General features: G+C 48.8%; 1 protein-coding gene across 1 annotated transcript in view; it reads right to left on the reverse strand.

Annotated features, from left to right (window-relative positions):
* The window catches only part of UBE2F (ubiquitin conjugating enzyme E2 F (putative)), a 77,807-nt gene extending 71,650 nt beyond the window's left edge, over positions 1-6,157 (reverse strand). Inside the window, exon 1 of the mRNA XM_074264348.1 lies at positions 6,026-6,157. The gene's annotated coding sequence lies outside the window, so the exon portion shown is untranslated. The remainder of the gene's footprint in view (positions 1-6,025) is intronic.
* Between the last annotated feature and the right edge of the window lie 10,779 nt (positions 6,158-16,936).

A 16,936-nucleotide genomic window follows, 5' to 3' on the forward strand; every position in this document is an offset into this window, starting at 1 on the left:
AGGAACAGTTTTAATTATTAACTATTCCTTAAATAGCTAGAATTGCCCTCTCTGAAATTTCCCTCATTAAACGAGCTGTGTTAAATGGTGAAGAAAGCCCTTGGCAGAACATAAAGCTGCTGCTCTATGTTGCCATTATTTTTATCTTGACTTTACTTGATGAGAACACAATGATATTCATTCAGTTTGTTTGCTACTCTTAGAACACAGAGACCAGGGGCAGTGTGGAGCAGTGGGAAGTACCCTGCACTTGGAAGTCAGGGAGGCCTGCCTCTGACTTGGTCTGCTATCCTGGACGAATGACTTCACTGCTTTGGACCTCAGTTTCCTTACTGGTGAAAGGACAGGACTGGCTGGGCCTTGGAGTCCCTCCCAGCTTGGGACCCATGAGCCTGAAAGTGCTCAGGTTCTCAGGCTGACAAGGCCTCAGACATCCACACTCCCTTGTGAGTTTGTAGCTCCCTGGGAATCACTTTGCTTTTCAAGGACTCAGTTATTTCCACTTGGAAAAATTAAGGGCAGAGATCTGGGATGAAATCCTCTACCTGCTTCCTACTAGCTCTGCAGGTTCCTCACGACAGCCTCCAGTTCTGGGGCACGGGTTCAGACTAAAGCCCTGCCAATTCTAAAATCCTATGAATCCACTCATCTTCTTCCTGCCTGGGGGACGTTGGACTGACAACCTTTAGGGGCCTCAGCCTCCTCCTGTCAAAAAAATTAGATTGAATTCAATGGCTCCTGGGGTCCTTTCCAGTTCAAATCCACAACCCTATCAAAGACATTTAGGATTAGAGACTGCTTTCTTCACAATAACCCATAAGGGAGCCTGGGGTGCTGGACAGTCAGGAAGACTTGATTCTTAGGAAACACTCGGGCTCAGGAACCTGGAATGTGGCAACTCTCTACTCTGACAACTTCAGAAGAGCTGCTAATGCCTTAGTGAGCAGCACGAGTGTTTGCCAAGGTCCACACACCAACAAAGTCCTACGAGGTGGTTAATTCGAGTTTTATCCCCATTTTACAGATGAGGGACCGGAGACTCAGGAAGTTTAAGTGATTAGCCTAGGATCAATAAAGCTACAAGTTTAAGTAAATATTCAAATGCTCCAGATCCTTTGGTCATTTTCAATTGTGTCTAACTCTTCACTCCTTTTGGGGTTTTTGTGGCAAAGATAATGGTTGGCCATTTCCTTTTTTAGTTCATTTGACAGATAAGGAAACTGAGACAGAGTTAAGTGACTTGCCCAGAGTCACACATCTAGTATCTGAGAATGCTTTGAACTCAGGTTTCCTGACCCCAGACCCATGCTCTATCTGCTGCAGTGCTACCTCGCTGCTAGGAGATTTTAAACTCCTCAAAATGATTTCAATTGTCAACTTTGGATCATTACTATGACAATCATCTATTTTATCAGCTTTTCCATAGCAATTTTTAATCTCTAATTGGTGCCCACTCCACTTCTACTCCATCACTTAGGAGACAAACCCCCCTGCTATCAATCAAACAAGGATTTAAGCCTGACATGTGCTTAACTTGGGGATATGTAGAAAAAAAAATTGTTCTTGACCTAAAAACATATTCTATCCAGAGAGAAGATATGTACAAATATGCATATATCAAATAAATATGAGGCACTGATAATGGAATCAGGAAAAGGTCTCATGTTGCAGGTGACCAGGGGCAAAAGCCATTTAGCAGAAACTTTTGAGACTTCCCAATAGAAGAAAAAGCTACAAAATCAAAGGATTTTGGAATTGTCCCTATCTTCCTCTACCTGCCCTACTGCTTCTTCCATCACTGTCACCAGGAGTTGGCAATATTTACTTGGAATGGAATTAAAAGTACTAAATAAGGTGACATTCTAAAGCTACTTCACAATTTCATCAGAATTCTATTGTTCAGAATATAAAAAGTATTCCTTTACTCAACAAATACAAGGCATCTTGTATATGTAAGGAGCTGAGGGAGATAGAAACATTCAACAGATACCTGTCATCAAATTTATAATCCAGGCTAGGAGATCAAATACAAACTAAAAGAATGCACAAATAGGAGAGGAATCAAAAAACACACTACAAGGATTCAAAAGTGGAAATGATCACTGCTGGCTCAGGAAATCAAACAAGGTTTCATGGAAGAGGAGGCATTTTAAGCAAGGCCTGGAAGGACAGATAGATGGGGGGGGGGGGGGGACATAGGTGGAGAGGATATGGAAGAGAATTGTGAGATAAAACTGAAAACGCAAGTGTCAGGCTAAGGGGCTTGGATTTTATTCTACAGGCAATGAACACTTTCTTTGCATCTGAGTGGGATCAAAGCCATTATCACTGGGAAGACTGATCTGCCAATGTACACAGGGTGGGCACGGAGGCCAGAAGATGCATTTAGAAGTTGCTCCAGACGGGATGGTCAGGACTTAGGTGTGCCTGAGTGAGTGGTGGGAATGGTGAGAGCAAGGAGGAGAAATATGATTAGTTTATGTGCAATCTGACATTCAACAAAGCAACTTTGTGAGGCCTTTGAGCCCAAATCGGGGTAGTTCCCCCATCTTAGGAACAGGAATGAGGATCAGAAAGGCAAGAAGAATTACTCAGTCTCAGTGAAGAAGTGACAGAACCGGGCTTCCTCCCTCCAAGGCCAGTGTTGGCCACGTCAGAATCTCAGAAGCCATCTCCCTTGGCCTCCTATCTAGCCTGGGAAGCCCCTGACCAGTGGTCGTCCAGCTGAAAGCTCACTATTTCCAGGAACGGAAGGCTTCCGAACTTACTGCTTTTTGTTCAGCTGCTGGACAGCTCCAGCAGGGAAGACACACTTTGCTTCTATTTCAGCTGAATCCTTATAACTTCAACCCATCGAGGAGGGCGGGGAGAGCATGCTAACATCTGGTAGAATGGGGAAAGGCCTGGTGGAGGTGGCCCTGGCGTTGGGCCTTGAAGGGAGCTTGGGCCGTCAGGGACAGCTGAGAAGGGAGTGTTCCAGGCCCAGGGACAGACCATGTAAAGGCAGGAGAGAGCTGCTAGCCCTGGCGGGGCATGGACTCATGGGTGAAGGGGAGGGAAAAGCAGACTGCGGCCAGAGGATGAAAAGCTAAATTTGTACCTGACCCTAACAGCCATGGGGAGCGCCCTGCCCAGGAGGCCTAATCAGCTCCGTGACGGAGGCCCAGATTAATTTCACGGCTCCATGGAAGGCAGTTGGAGCAGAGTTTTGACGCTGCTACTACAAGAGTACATCTGAGAGGGGGCGAGGGCCCGGACTAGAGGCTAGTTACCACAGGACAAATCTGCTCTTTCCTAGCCAAACAGTCTCCCCAGTCTCGGAACATCTATTACGCCCTCTCTTCTCCAAGCTGACCATCTCCGAGGGTCTCCACTGCTCATCTTCCACAACTGCCAAGTCACCCCTGTGCCCCCCCCAGGCCCCAAATCCTCTCCGAGCCGTCAGACCAGGGTCCAGAGCAGCATGCACGGGAGGCTCTTCTAGGATCTGGATCCTGGAATGAATGCAGCCCCCCACCTCATTCAGAGGTGACCACGTGCCCTTTCCCCTGGCATGAGGCAGCTTGACACAGGAGGGGGGGACAGGCACACCCTGCTGGTGACCAACAGTCATTTTCATGGGGATGCCCATCTGGGGGCTTCCCTCTCTTTGTGGTCCCAGCACCTTCTTGAAGCCTATGGGATCCTTCCGAATTCTCCCCATGCAAATCACAGAAAGACAGCCGATCAAATCAGCCCGAAGTTGAAGAAGCTCCCCTCCCCCGACCCTGTAAAGCACTTTTACTCCCATTTTACAGCTCAGACAGTGGCTCACCCCGAAGCAGACAAGCAGGTGCACTGGGGGCCAAGGCCGGGCCTGGGCCACGGAGTCTGAGACCAAGACTCCTGTCCCCCCGCACTTGGCAGAGAGCAGCGCTCTGGCCCAAGCTCTCCGCTAACAGACCCAACTCGTTAAGCCAGAGTGACACAACTCAGCCGCTTCCCTGCTGGAAAAGCCAAGTGTGGAACACCGTGTCCCTCGCCTTCCCCTGGGCCTGCTGGCCCGGCCGCCTCGGGGCTCTGGGACCCGTTGGGCCGCCTCCTCCCCAGCCCCCAGCGACCGCTTCTGTAAGAAACCAAGGTCAGTCTGTGGGGGAGCCCCAGCATGGGGGGCAGGAGGAGCACTGCCCGCGGCCCCCACACCTGGGTCTGTGCCAGCTCCTCCCCACCTTCAGGCAAGGTCACAGCTCAGAACGGCTTCCTCGCCGAAAAACGGGGACATTATTTATGCAGCTGCTAGCTCGGGCTGCTAGGACTTCAAAGCATCGCAGAGCCCTGAGCTATTAATATTATCAACATTTCTTTAGCATCCAGGGGTCGGCCGCCGAGTGCTTTAGAAACGTCCTCTCGTTTGCGGCGGATAACTTCTTGTGGCCCCAGTAACTGCCGGCTGGGGGTCCCATCGCCCCCTTCCCAGGCTCTTCCTCAGAGGGGGAGGGGATGGGCCTCGAGGGTCATAGCCATCCATCCAAGGTCAAGAACCCCCCAACAAGTAGCCCTTCCCAAAGCTCCCCTCCCCCTGCCCAGAAGGTGCTGAGTCCCACCTCCCCAGGAGGTCCAGGCTCCCAGACTGTCCGGATACATTTGTCCAGAGCGGGGGACGACCCCGAGGACAGGACCAATGGCTCACTCAGCCATTACTCTGCACACATGGGGGGGGGGCTTCGAGGGGGGGGGTGCCTGGAGCCCGGGACCACTCCAGGCTGTGTGATGCCGGCCAAGTCCCTTAAGCCCCCCTCCCCCGTGCCTCGGTGCTTCCTCTGGGAGCCCGGAGAAGGCGATGGCAGCGACTCGGCCCGGCCCGGAAAGCCCGACTGCCAGCCTCGGCCCTCGGCCTTCCTGGCCTGTTTCTCCCTTCAATGCCTCCACACGCGCTCCCAGGGAGCCTCTGCTCGGGCTTTTCCCGAGGGAAAGAGCCGGGCTCTGGAGCCCCTGAGTCAGAGGCCTTGGGTTCTAATCCTGCCCACCAGCCCCTGCAGTGAGACTCGGGCCGCCCCGTCCATTCTGGGTCCCCCCCATTCCAGCTCCTCCAGCCCTCCCCCTCCGCAGGCCGCCAGCCTCCTCCAACTGCTGATAAAGCCGCAGCTCGGCAACAGGTCATCTCGGACCCTCGGGCCCTCCTCAGCTGGTGCAGGAGGAGGGAGGGGACGGCCTGGGGGGGGGTCACAGATGCTGCAGGGAGGGGGAGGGGCGGGGGAGGCCCGCAGAGACGGGAGCACCTCGGGGTGGGGGAAGGGCCAGATCTGTAGTCCCACGGTGGGTGTGGGGGAGGGGAGGGTCCCAGGAATCTGTGAGGACGCGGCAGGGGCTGCAGCCTCCAATGGGAAAGGGTGGGGGGCGCCGAAGCCTCCTACGGGCGGTCCCAGTGGGCCGGGGAGGACTTGGGGGTCCCGCAGCCCCACATGGAGGGTGACAGAGGGGGTGCCACACAGAGCTCCTGGGGTAGATAGAAACAAGGAGTGGGGGGGGGTCCCACGGGAGGACGGGTCCCACCAGGGTCCCCCCCGTGGGGGGAGGGTCTGCAGCCCCATAGGGGTGGGGGTGGCGTCTCCCTGTAGGGGAGGAGTCACAAGGGGGGAGGGGACACGAGAAGAGGGGTCGGAATCCCATGGGGGATTGCAGGGGGGTTTACGTAAGCCCTGCGGGGACGTGAAGGAGCTCCCTCCCCCCCGCCCCCCGGTCTGCAGTCCCGTGTCGGAGGCAGGTCTGGGGTGTCTGCAGTGCTATGCGGGGTCCCAGGAAGGGGGTCCCGGTCCCGTGTCCGAGGCAGGAGTTACGAGGGGGGCTGCAGCCCCACGTTCGGGGGAGGGTGACGTCAGAGGGGGGTCTGCAGTCCCGTGTCCGGGGGGACGCTCACACAAGGGGGGGTGTCTGCAGTCCCACGCCGGGGTCCCAAGGAGGGGGGAGGGGGGATTGCAACACCCCACGGGGGAGGCCACGCGGCCCGAGGCCTCGGACAGGGAAGGGTGGCAGGTCGCCCACTCACCTGGGGAGCCCCACACCATCCCCCGGCCCTGGCACTGGATCCGCAGCGGCCGCACTCTGGCTCACTGGCCTCCGGCTCCGGCCCCTCAGGCAGCGGCAGCGGCAAAGGCGGAAGCGGAAGCGGCGGGGCGGGGCCACTGAAGACAGCCGCCTCGGATTGGCTGTTGGCCCGTTCGCCCCTCCCCTCCTACACGCACTTTTTTTTTTTTAAACAAGAACTTTATGCGTTCCCCGAGTGCGTCCACTCACACACCTGAGGTGGGGGAACTGAAAAGGAGGCGGGAAAGCGCTCCGGACGTGGAGTCAGAGAGCCCGGGTTCGAATCCCTTCTTTAGCCCTTCCGTCTCATCTCACTCTGATTACACTCCGAGGTCTTGGCGGAGGAGGCCACGCCCCCGGGACTTCGCTTGTCGTGATCCTTCCAGGGGCACCGCTCAAAGTAGACACGCTCTGAACTCCATTTCCCAGGAGGCTGTGCGGTCGCGTGGTGATGTCACCAGGGAAGACTCTAATTGGTGAAAGCGTTCTGAGAGGCGGGAAGATTCAAATTCGCTGCCCCCGAGAGCGGCGGGAGAGGGAGAGAAGCGCCTCAGGGCCGGCTGCGGCTGTCGTTCCCTCAGGCCGATGCGGGCGAGGGGAGCGCCGGGGTCTGCACTGGGGCTCCGGCTTCCAGAACTCCTCGGGGGCAGCGTTCCGAGCAGCTGGAGCGGGGGGCCCAGTTTCTGCCGCCAAAACACTGCCCGCGTCCCTCAGCGCTCTGGGGGGTTTTACTGGGAAGATTGTAGCAGTGGTGGATGTAGAATGGCCAAGGAGCCGGGGGGGGGGGGGGGGGGGGGGGAGGGGACGGAGAGGGGGGGGGGGAGGGGGGGTGACCTCAAAGCGGTCCAGAAGGATCGATGCATTTTACAGATGAGGAAACTGAGGCACACGGGGGGGGGAATGAGCTCAGAAGCCATCCAGAAGGATCGATGCATTTTACAGATGAGGAAACTGAGGCACATGGGGGGGGAATGAGCTCAGAAGCCATCCAGAAGGATCGATGCATTTTACAGATGAGGAAACTGAGGCACACGGGGGGGGGGAATGAGCTCAGAAGCCATCCAGAAGGATCGATGCATTTTACAGATGAGGAAACTGAGGCACATGGGGGGGGGAATGAGCTCAGAAGCCATCCAGAAGGATCGATGCATTTTACAGATGAGGAAACTGAGGCACACGGAGGGGGGGAATGAGCTCAGAAGCCATCCAGAAGGATCGATGCATTTTACAGATGAGGAAACTGAGGCACACGGAGGGGGGGAATGAGCTCAGAAGCCATCCAGAAGGATCGATGCATTTTACAGATGAGGAAACTGAGGCACACGGGGGGGGAAATGAGCTCAGAAGCCATCCAGAAGGATCGATGCATTTTACAGAAGAGGAAACTGAGGCAAAGTGAAATGACTTGCTCCGAATCATACCACTAGTGAGCCTCTAAAGTTGGATTGGAACTCAGGCCTGACTCCAGGACCGGTGTTGTGTCCACCGTGTCCCCATAGAAATGCTGCTTATTAGTAATAATAACCATCTCCAAATCCGGCAGTCTTTCCCTCGTCTGCTCCCCGAGCTAAGATAAGTGGAGACGGGGAGAATGGCTCCAGGCCCTGATTTCTCCAGTGATTATTTACCTGACCGCTCTGCCTCGGGAGAGGTGGGAGATACTGAGGCGGGAGAGCCGACCCCGCGGGCCGTGTGACCCTAGGCAAGTCCCTTAACTTCCCGGAGCCGGGCAGTGCTTTAAGGCGTTTTCTGGCGGGTTCGGGCTCCCGTCGCGTCTCTCAGATCTTCTGGCTGGGGCGTGTCTGTGACAGCCGCGTGGGGACTCTCCTTTGCATAAATCTGATCATCCCCAAGCCAACCTGACAACCGCAAAGGGCCGAGTGGTCCTTTCTGCCGGACGTTTATGTAGCCCTTGGAAACACTGGGAGGACTTCATGGAGCCTCCGACAACCGTGAAAATAAGGCCGTTTGTCAGGCGATCTCCCCCCCCCCCCCCCGGCCGCTCGCCAGTCCCTTCACCTCCTCGGGAGAGCGTTCTCTGAATGGCTGCTCTATATTTAGCCCTCTCCTAAATAAATGTCCTCCCGCATTCCTTCGGAGGTAGGTGATTCATTCTAGCTGCTGGGGGCGGGGCCGCAGCAGAGGAACAAAAGGCAAGATTCATGAGCGGTTGTTAAAATAGATAAAAACTTGCACGTGGAGTTGGGCCCCGGCAGTAGGTAGACTAAACAATGTGCGTCCATGGGAACGAGAAAATAATCTAAAAACAGCTCCTGTGGGAGCCGACGCTGGGACGTACGTGCAACATCTCCCTGCCGCAAAGGACCCCAGCCCACCGAGCTCCAGCCGACCCCGAGCAGAAAGCCCCTCGTGGCTTTTTTTAGCTTGATGCAGGAAGTGACCCAGGACTGAAGGAAGATAAGATCCTGAAACCTGCAGATGAGGGTGTCAGTTCTCCAAGGAAGAGGAGCCCCATCTTCGGAGGCGGCCCCTCCCACTTCCCAGCGCTCCGCGAGGCTACTCTGTCAATTTTACAGATGTTCTTTGTGAATCTGTCTCCCTGCCCCCAACACACACTCACACACACACACACACACACACACACACACTCACACACGCACACACGCACACACACACACTCCACATACACACACTCACACACACACACACTCACACACGCACACAAACACTCATACACTCACACACTCCACATACACACACTCACACACACACACACTCACACACACACACAAACACACACACACTCACACACACACACAAACACTCACACACGCACACAAACACTCATACACTCACACACTCCACATACACACACACTCACACACACACACTCACACACACACACAAACACACACACACACTCACACACACACAAACACTCACACACGCACACACTCATACGCTCACACACTCCACATACACACACTCACACACACACACACACTCACACACACACACGCACACAAACACACACACTCACACACTCACACACATACACACAAACACACACTCTCTCACACACACACTCCACAAACTCACACTCACTCTCACACTCACTCTCTCTCACACACACATACACACACACACAACCCAAAGCCATCTTCCCCATGATAATTCCCTTTCCAATGTTTAAAATTAGTAATCATGGCTCCCATTAATGTAATCATGAGGACTTCAAGGCCCTTTACTATTCTACTTGTCTTTCTCTGGGCACTGTCCAAATTTTTGCTCCTACTATGGGCAAGACACTATGTTAAAGTGTCTTAAAGTGAATTTTAACACGACAATTCTTGCTTCCAGGGAGTTTATTATCTACTGAAGAGGGGCTAGTGATAGGTGGACACGGATAAATGCAATCTATGGTAGGAAGGTTTGAGGGCAAAAGGGAGATCCAGGCTAAGTGCTTTAGGAAAATTTGATAAGTTTTTTTCATCTCAACAGATAGAGAAGGCTGTATGCACTGCCAGACTGGATCTGTTTTGCTTAACTATTTGTTATGGGGAAGGAACCTACGAGGGAGCGTTGTTAGAGAGGTGTATCCAGAGAAAGTTAAGGACAATTTGGAGAGAGAAAGAACGTAGCACAGCGTCCAGAGCTTTGCAGTCAATATCAGAAGCAGGTTCTGAGCCTTTGTCTCCTCATGGAGGAAGACCACTGCTCAGGAGTCAGGGAATCTGGGCTTAAATTCTACCTCTCTGGCTAACTGACCTGTGTGACTATGTACAAGCCACTTTATGTCTCTGGCTGTCATCTGCAAAATGAACTTTCAACTAAGTGGCCTCCAAGGTGCCTTTCAGTCCATGGCTTCAAGTCCAGTGCTCTCTCCAGTGCCATGTTGTCATGGTAATAACGTTCTAGAGTAAATCACTTGGTGTCATCTCTACTATTGCAGGGGTAGGGGGAGTGGAAGGGGGGTTGGTTGGTGAGATCCCCCTCTTTAGCACCCGCTGTGCTGACTGGCTGGTGAGTGTCCAGTAGATGTGAATCCTTCCCGGATGGAGAACTTTTCCTGTTGACTTTCTGTGAGGTGAGGAAAGCCTTTTAACTGGCCACAGAATTGGAACTTAGTGTGCATGTGAGACATGAACAGAACAAGGCTTTCTCTTTCCTGATCCTGAGCAAGGCAAAAGCATTAGATGTCTCCAGATTTGGGGAAAGACTCACTCTTTCATCTCTCCTCTCTCTTCTCCTCTCCGGGCTGTATTCCTTCCTTCCTGATCTTGGATGAGTCAGTACCGGGGCAGAATGGGCCAAAGTCCCGAGCTTTGAAAGATCAGAAAACCAGCAGGAGTCCATAATGGAGTGTGCTTGTTGGTAGCCCAGTCTGCCAAGGAGCCACACCTGAGTAGTGCCCAGGAGAGGGTCAGTTCCCCAAGAAGACAGAAAACAAGCCATCCATGTACTGTGCCATAGCCAGGATCACTTCCAGTTTGAGCTTATTCTCCCAGGGACTCAGGTGATGAAGGAAAGCGGGTCACTTATTTCAGAGGTTGCTACACTTGAGTGTTTGCTATGTCTTCTGTGTAACTATCCCTTTATAAAATCTACTTGAGGGGCAGCTAGGGGGCGCAGTGGGTAGAGCACCAGGCCTGAATTCAGGAGGACCCGAGTTCAAATCCGGCCTCAGACATGTAACACTTCCTAGCTGTGTGACCCTGGGCAAGTCACTTAACCCCAGCCTCAGGAAGAAAAAATAAAATAAAATTAAAAAATAAAATCTACTTGATGTTAACTGGTTAACTGATACTGAGTTGGGTGAATGATACTGGGAGGAATACTCTGATGGGGGCTTATGAAGTTTGAGAGAAGCCCCTGTTCCTCAGTAACCCTTAGGAAAGATACAAAGAAGCTTCTTTCTGGGACCCCAACATACCCAAGTAATTGGGACAGGAACCCATGGGTCATATCTTAGTGGGGCCTCATAGCAACCCATTTTACAGATGAGGAAACTGAGGCACAGGAATGTGAATTGACTTATCTGGAGTTCCTGTTGGCAAATGTCTGAGGCAGGATATGAATCAAGGCTTTCATCTGTCTTTCTGCTGAGCCGTGCTCAGTGAGACAGCAAAGGATTGTTTTGGTTGGAACAGAAGTGTTTGCAACGGTCAATGTTGAAAAATTACCCATGCATATGTTTTCTCTCTCTCTCTCTCTCTCTCTCTCTCTCTCTCTCTCTCTCTCTCTCTCTCTCTCTCTCTCTCTCTCTCTCTCTCTCTCTCTCTCTCTATATATATATATATATATATATATATATATATATATATATATATATATATATATATATATATATATATATATATATATATATATATATATATATATATATATATATATATATATATATATATATATATATTTAAGATTGTTTTGGTGGGAGGAAAGTCCATGAAATCCTGAAGACCTCAGTGAACCTGGCAGGAAAACAATACACAGTCTTCCTGAGATAAAAACAAGTATTCACTAGGTCCTTTTTTTAGTGGAACAGAGCATCTAAATTGTAAAGAGAGGTTGCCTTGAAGGGATGAGTAAGCTTCAGAACCGGAGCGAGCTGCCACAGAGACAGGATGGTGATTCGGGGAGCAAGAATCTTGGTGCTCTAATTATTAGCAGAGCTCTGAACTTGGGCCAGGAAAAAGCCCAGAGTCTGAGCTCAAAAGAGCATTGTCTACTCCCCCTTAATCCATCATCTGGTAAATCAAGCTCAGCTAAGTAGTTCAGCCCTTTAGGCAAAAGCAACGTGCTATAATGGTATTCATTTTTCAATCCACCTGGAGGTGTGAGGTGTTCCAGGAAGACCAGCACCTTAGGTGCAGGAACTCATCCTCCTTGGGTGAACACGTGGCACTCAACTCACTTGTGGCTCCCAGAAGCCTTTGTGCATAAAACATGCACAAAGGCTACACCCTTGGCTGGCAGACAGGCTCAACTAGGTTGGAGACTGAGCCGTCTTAAATCCCTTGGTGCATTAGAGAGGTATCTACCCCAGACTTGTGAAGACTTCCCCCAGTGGAATGGGTGGATGAGAACAACTTGTTCCAACGACCAGCATGGCAGCTGAAACAGATGCTGGGGAGTTGGTAGAGCTTGATCAGACATTGAAGATTGCAAAATCATCCACTGCATCTCTGGCCATCGTCAGTCATCTTAATGTTTGAGTTGCTTCTGGACTTCCATGGCTCAGGAACTGAGAGAGACGCTGATGACTTTGTATAACTCTGCCTCATATCCAGTTCACTCACCACTCAAGTTAACCATCCCATGGGGTACTTGGTGCTCTTCTAAAATGGACAGACAACCACCATAATCAATCAACAAGTATTTACTACACACCTACTATGTGCCAAATACTCTGCTAGCATTGGAGATAAAATTATGAAGAATGAAACCACCTTACTGCCATTGCATTTACATCCTAAAGGGGGAGACATGCAAATATGTGCCTATGTTTATATTTATTTGTAAATATATCTATATCTATAGCTATATATCACATATACATACATATATATGTTTGTATACATTTATAGGATAAATAGAAAATTAATAAATACAAATATATACAAAGGAATTAAATACAGGGAAGTTTGGGAAGGAAGGCACCGGCGTTGGAGAATCAGGAAAGGATTCATTCAGAAAGAAGATGGAACTAAAATGGCATCTTATAGGAACCCCAGGAAGCAAAGGGAGGGAGGGAAAGCTGCCCAGACATGGAGGAAAGGGACAACTGGTGCAAGTATATTTACATATGAGAAGTAGAGAGAAAGCTCCTTGACTGGAATGTGAATTTAGGAGGGGGAGTAATTTCCAAAGAGATAGAAAGCTAGGTTAGAGGGGACAGCTGGGTGGCGCAGTGGATAGAGCACCAGGCTTGAATTCAGGAGGACCCCAGTTCAAATCTGGTCTCAGACACTTAACACTTCCTAGCTGTGTGACCCTGGGCAAGTCACTTAACCCCAGCCTCAGGAAAAAAAAAAGAAAAAAGAAAAAAAGAAAGATAGGTTAGGGCCAGGTTGGGATGGGCTTCAAAAACAAAACAGAGTATTTTATTCCAGAGGAAAGAGTCGCTGGCATTGATTGAGTCACAACCAGATCTGAGTTTAAGGAAAATGAAGTATCCTTTGTGTTCCCTTCCAAGCTTTCAATTTATGATCCTAGATCATCATTACCCTCCACCCCACCCCACCATCATCACCTACAATATCCAAGCTTGCTCTGCATTGAGCCTTATGGTTCATGACAAAACTAGTGAAATATATATATATATACATATATATAAAGAACATAGATACAGATAAATAAACACAAAATGAATATACAGAATGATACAATGTGGTTTCAATGGGTTGAGGAAAAGTATTAGAAAAGGCTTCATGAAGAAGGTCATGCTTGAAGAAGCAAGGAACTCCAGAGCTAGAGAGGAAAGGGAGGGGGGCTTCTAGATATGGTGGGGGATGATCATGGGAAGGACGCTCCATCTAGAGATAGAGTGTCATGTTTGGGGAACTTCCGAAGGCTGAGTTACTGTTGTTGGTTTATGGTAATGTCGAAGGCTGGGTTACTGTAGTTGGTTTATGGTAATGTGCCTATGGGAGCTCAAACTAGAAAGACTGATTGCAAAGCACTTTAAATGCTAAGTGGGGAAGTTTACATTTTATCCCTGAGGCAATAGAGAGTCAGTGAAAACTAATTAGGGGGAAAGGTGAGAGAAGTGTGGCCAGATCTGTGTATTGGGAATATTAGTCAATCCACAAGCACTGAAGCACCTCCTTTGTTCATGAGATAGGGACTGGAGATACAAATCCAAAGGATACTTTCTCTACTTTCTACCCTGAAAGGACTGACTTTTTAACAGAGACTAAACGGGGCTTTTTAGAAGGTTGATGCAGTAGACCAAGAGAGATGTGATAAAGAGTCTGAACCAGGGCTGTTTGTGTAAATGGAGAAAGGGGAAATAGGGGCAAGAGATACCATGGAGATTGAAATGGACTGGATGGAGATGGGAACGAAAAAGAAATAAGCATTCATTAAATTCCTCCTATGTACCAAGCTCTATGCTAAGCACTTTACAAAAATTATGGCATTTGATCTTTACAGCAATTTGGGGAGATTAAGTGCTGTTATTACCTCCATTTTATGGTTGGAGAAACTACGGCAGATAAAGATTATGTAACTTGCTAGGGTCAAGCAGCTAATAAATAACTGAGGGTAAATACAAACTCAAGTTTTTTCTGACTCTAGGCTCAGTGCTTTCTCTCTTGGGCCACCTTGATTGATTTCAATGTTATAATTTCAATGATTTCAAAGTTATAAGCTTGGAGGATGGAAAGGTGATGGTACTCTCAATTAAAATTAGGATGTTTGGAGGTGGGATAGGATTTGGAGGAAGGACAGTGAATTTTGGTATTAGGGATCTTCACCTCTCTGGGTTTTGGTTTTATCATCTATAAAATGATGGGATGGGATAGGATTTGGAGGAAGGACAATGAATTTTGGTATCAGGGATCTTCACCTCTCTGGGTTTTGATTTTATCATCTATAAAATCATGGGATTCAGTTAAATGGCCTCTGAGATCCCTTCCAAGTGTATAGACCTATGATGGCAAATCCAGCTTGGTAAGATGCCATTTTCCTGGATGCTGTGGCTTCAGGGAAGGATATGGCCACTCCCAGATCCCAAATCAGCTCTCAGAGGCTTGGACATTCTGGGTGATGAGGGTGGGCTGGGGTAATGATGATCTAGGCTCATAGACTGAAAGTTTGGAAGAGAACAGAGAGAACACTTGGTCCAACCCCCTCTTGGAAACGTGGAAGTAACAATGGTACCTGGACCAAGATGCCAATGCAATTCACTTCAATTCAACTTAATGTACATTTGTTAAGTCTCTACAAAGGTTCTCACCTTTTCTGAAGAAATCAGGGAGGGCGTGACCACCAAAGGGAAATGGGGAGCCAAACCAGACATTGTCAGCAGGTTTCCTCTGGGCTGAGGGGTCTTATACCTTACCCAGAGTTTCCCCACTATCTGTAGCCCTCTACATAAAATGTTATCTATAACTGAAAGTACTATTTAAGTGGTAGTTTTTAATATATGTTAAGCAAATAATGGGTAAATTGAGGCAGGAAAGTGTCTTGAAAACTGGAAGGATCAAGGAAAGGCCATTCAGGAAGATAACAATCAAACTGAGCCTTGAGGGATGACAAGAATTCTGAGACATAGAAATGCAAAGGATGAGTTTCTCAGAGAAGAAAGCTTGTATAAACTGAAACTGGTAGGGAGGAGTATGGCTTCCTGACTATAAGGGACCTCAGAGATCATCCAGTCCCCAGCTTCTTAAACTGTGATTCACAGTCCCTTATGGGGTCTTGTAGCTGAATGTAGGGGCCACAGAAATTATGATTTATTATCATCAGTAAATGTTTGATTTGTATATTTATTTTCTATTCATGTGTATACAAGGTCATATAAAAATTTCTCTGGTGAAAAGCAATTGCAAGCAAGAACTGTATAAATAGGTATACATATATTAGGTTGAACATATACTTTAGCACATTTGACATGTATTGGACTACCTGCCATCTGGGGGAAGGGATGGGAGAAAAGAAGGGAAATTTTGGAATAGAAGGTTTTGCAAGGGTCAATATTGAAAAAATTACCCCTGTATATGTTTTGTAAATAAAAAGCTATGATAAAAAAGAAAAATAAACTCTCTTTTATTTGAAGTTTCATTTAAAAAAAAGAAAGAAAGAAAAGGGATTGCAAGTTTAAGAATCTCTGATCTAATCCCACCCTTTCACTTTATAAATGAAGAAATGAGGCTGAGGGAGGTGAGTTGAGTTGCCCAGAGTCAAGTCTAGAATTAGGGTACAAAAGCAGCTCTTCCAGCTTCAAGCAGGGCTCCTTCTTCTTCTACAAGACCCTTCTTCCCCCTAAGTAAGTGGTGTAGAGCTCAAATAGAAACAGACCCTCCTAGGCTATAGACTGACTTAGAAAACTACAAATTAACATGACCTATGTTAAATGGTATTTTAATTTTCTTTTGTTAAACATCTCTCAATTATATCTTTAAACATAATTCCACATTATTCACATTGTGAAAGAAGTATCAGAACAAAAGGGAAAAACCCACAAGAAAGGAAAAAAAAAGAAAGAAAGAAACAACTCAAAGTGAAAATAGTCTGCTTCCATCTGCATTTAGACTCTATAGTTTTTTCTCTTGATGTGGGTAGCATTTTCCACCATTAATCTTTTGAAACTGCCTTAGATCATTGTCTAATCATGTTGTAATGTGGCTCCAGAGTTGTGTGGGCTGTTTGCAGCCTGAGTTTGCTACGTCACACTTCAGAGGGTCTAGATATGGAAAGAACACACAGACAAAGCCCTAATTTACAGAGAGAAACAGTCCCAGAGAGAACACAATGAGAAATGAGAACATTTGCACTCCTTTGGGTGCCACATGGAAGGCAGCAAGGTGAAGTGAATAGAATGACTCGAGTGAGGAGAGCTGATTTTAGACCCTGACACATTCTGGCAGGCAGAAATTTGGTGATTCTCTGGACTGATCTATAAAATCTATAAGGCTGACTGTGAGATTAAATTATACTCTAGACAGGTGACTTCTATTGGAGACAGAATAGATAAAAATCTGGGGGTGTCAGAAAGTTCAAATATGATTTCAGATCCTTACTAAGCTGGATAACTCCAGGGAAGTCACTCCTCTGTCTACCTCAATGTTCTCATCTCTAAAATGGGCATGAGAATAGTATCTCCTTCACAGGGCTGTTGTCCCCATCCAAGGATCGAACATATATAAAGTACTTTGCTGGTTTTAAAGGGTTATAGAGGGTATCCCAT

Source organism: Sminthopsis crassicaudata, chromosome 4 (assembly GCF_048593235.1).
Source record: "Sminthopsis crassicaudata isolate SCR6 chromosome 4, ASM4859323v1, whole genome shotgun sequence".
Lineage (NCBI taxonomy): Eukaryota > Metazoa > Chordata > Mammalia > Dasyuromorphia > Dasyuridae > Sminthopsis > Sminthopsis crassicaudata.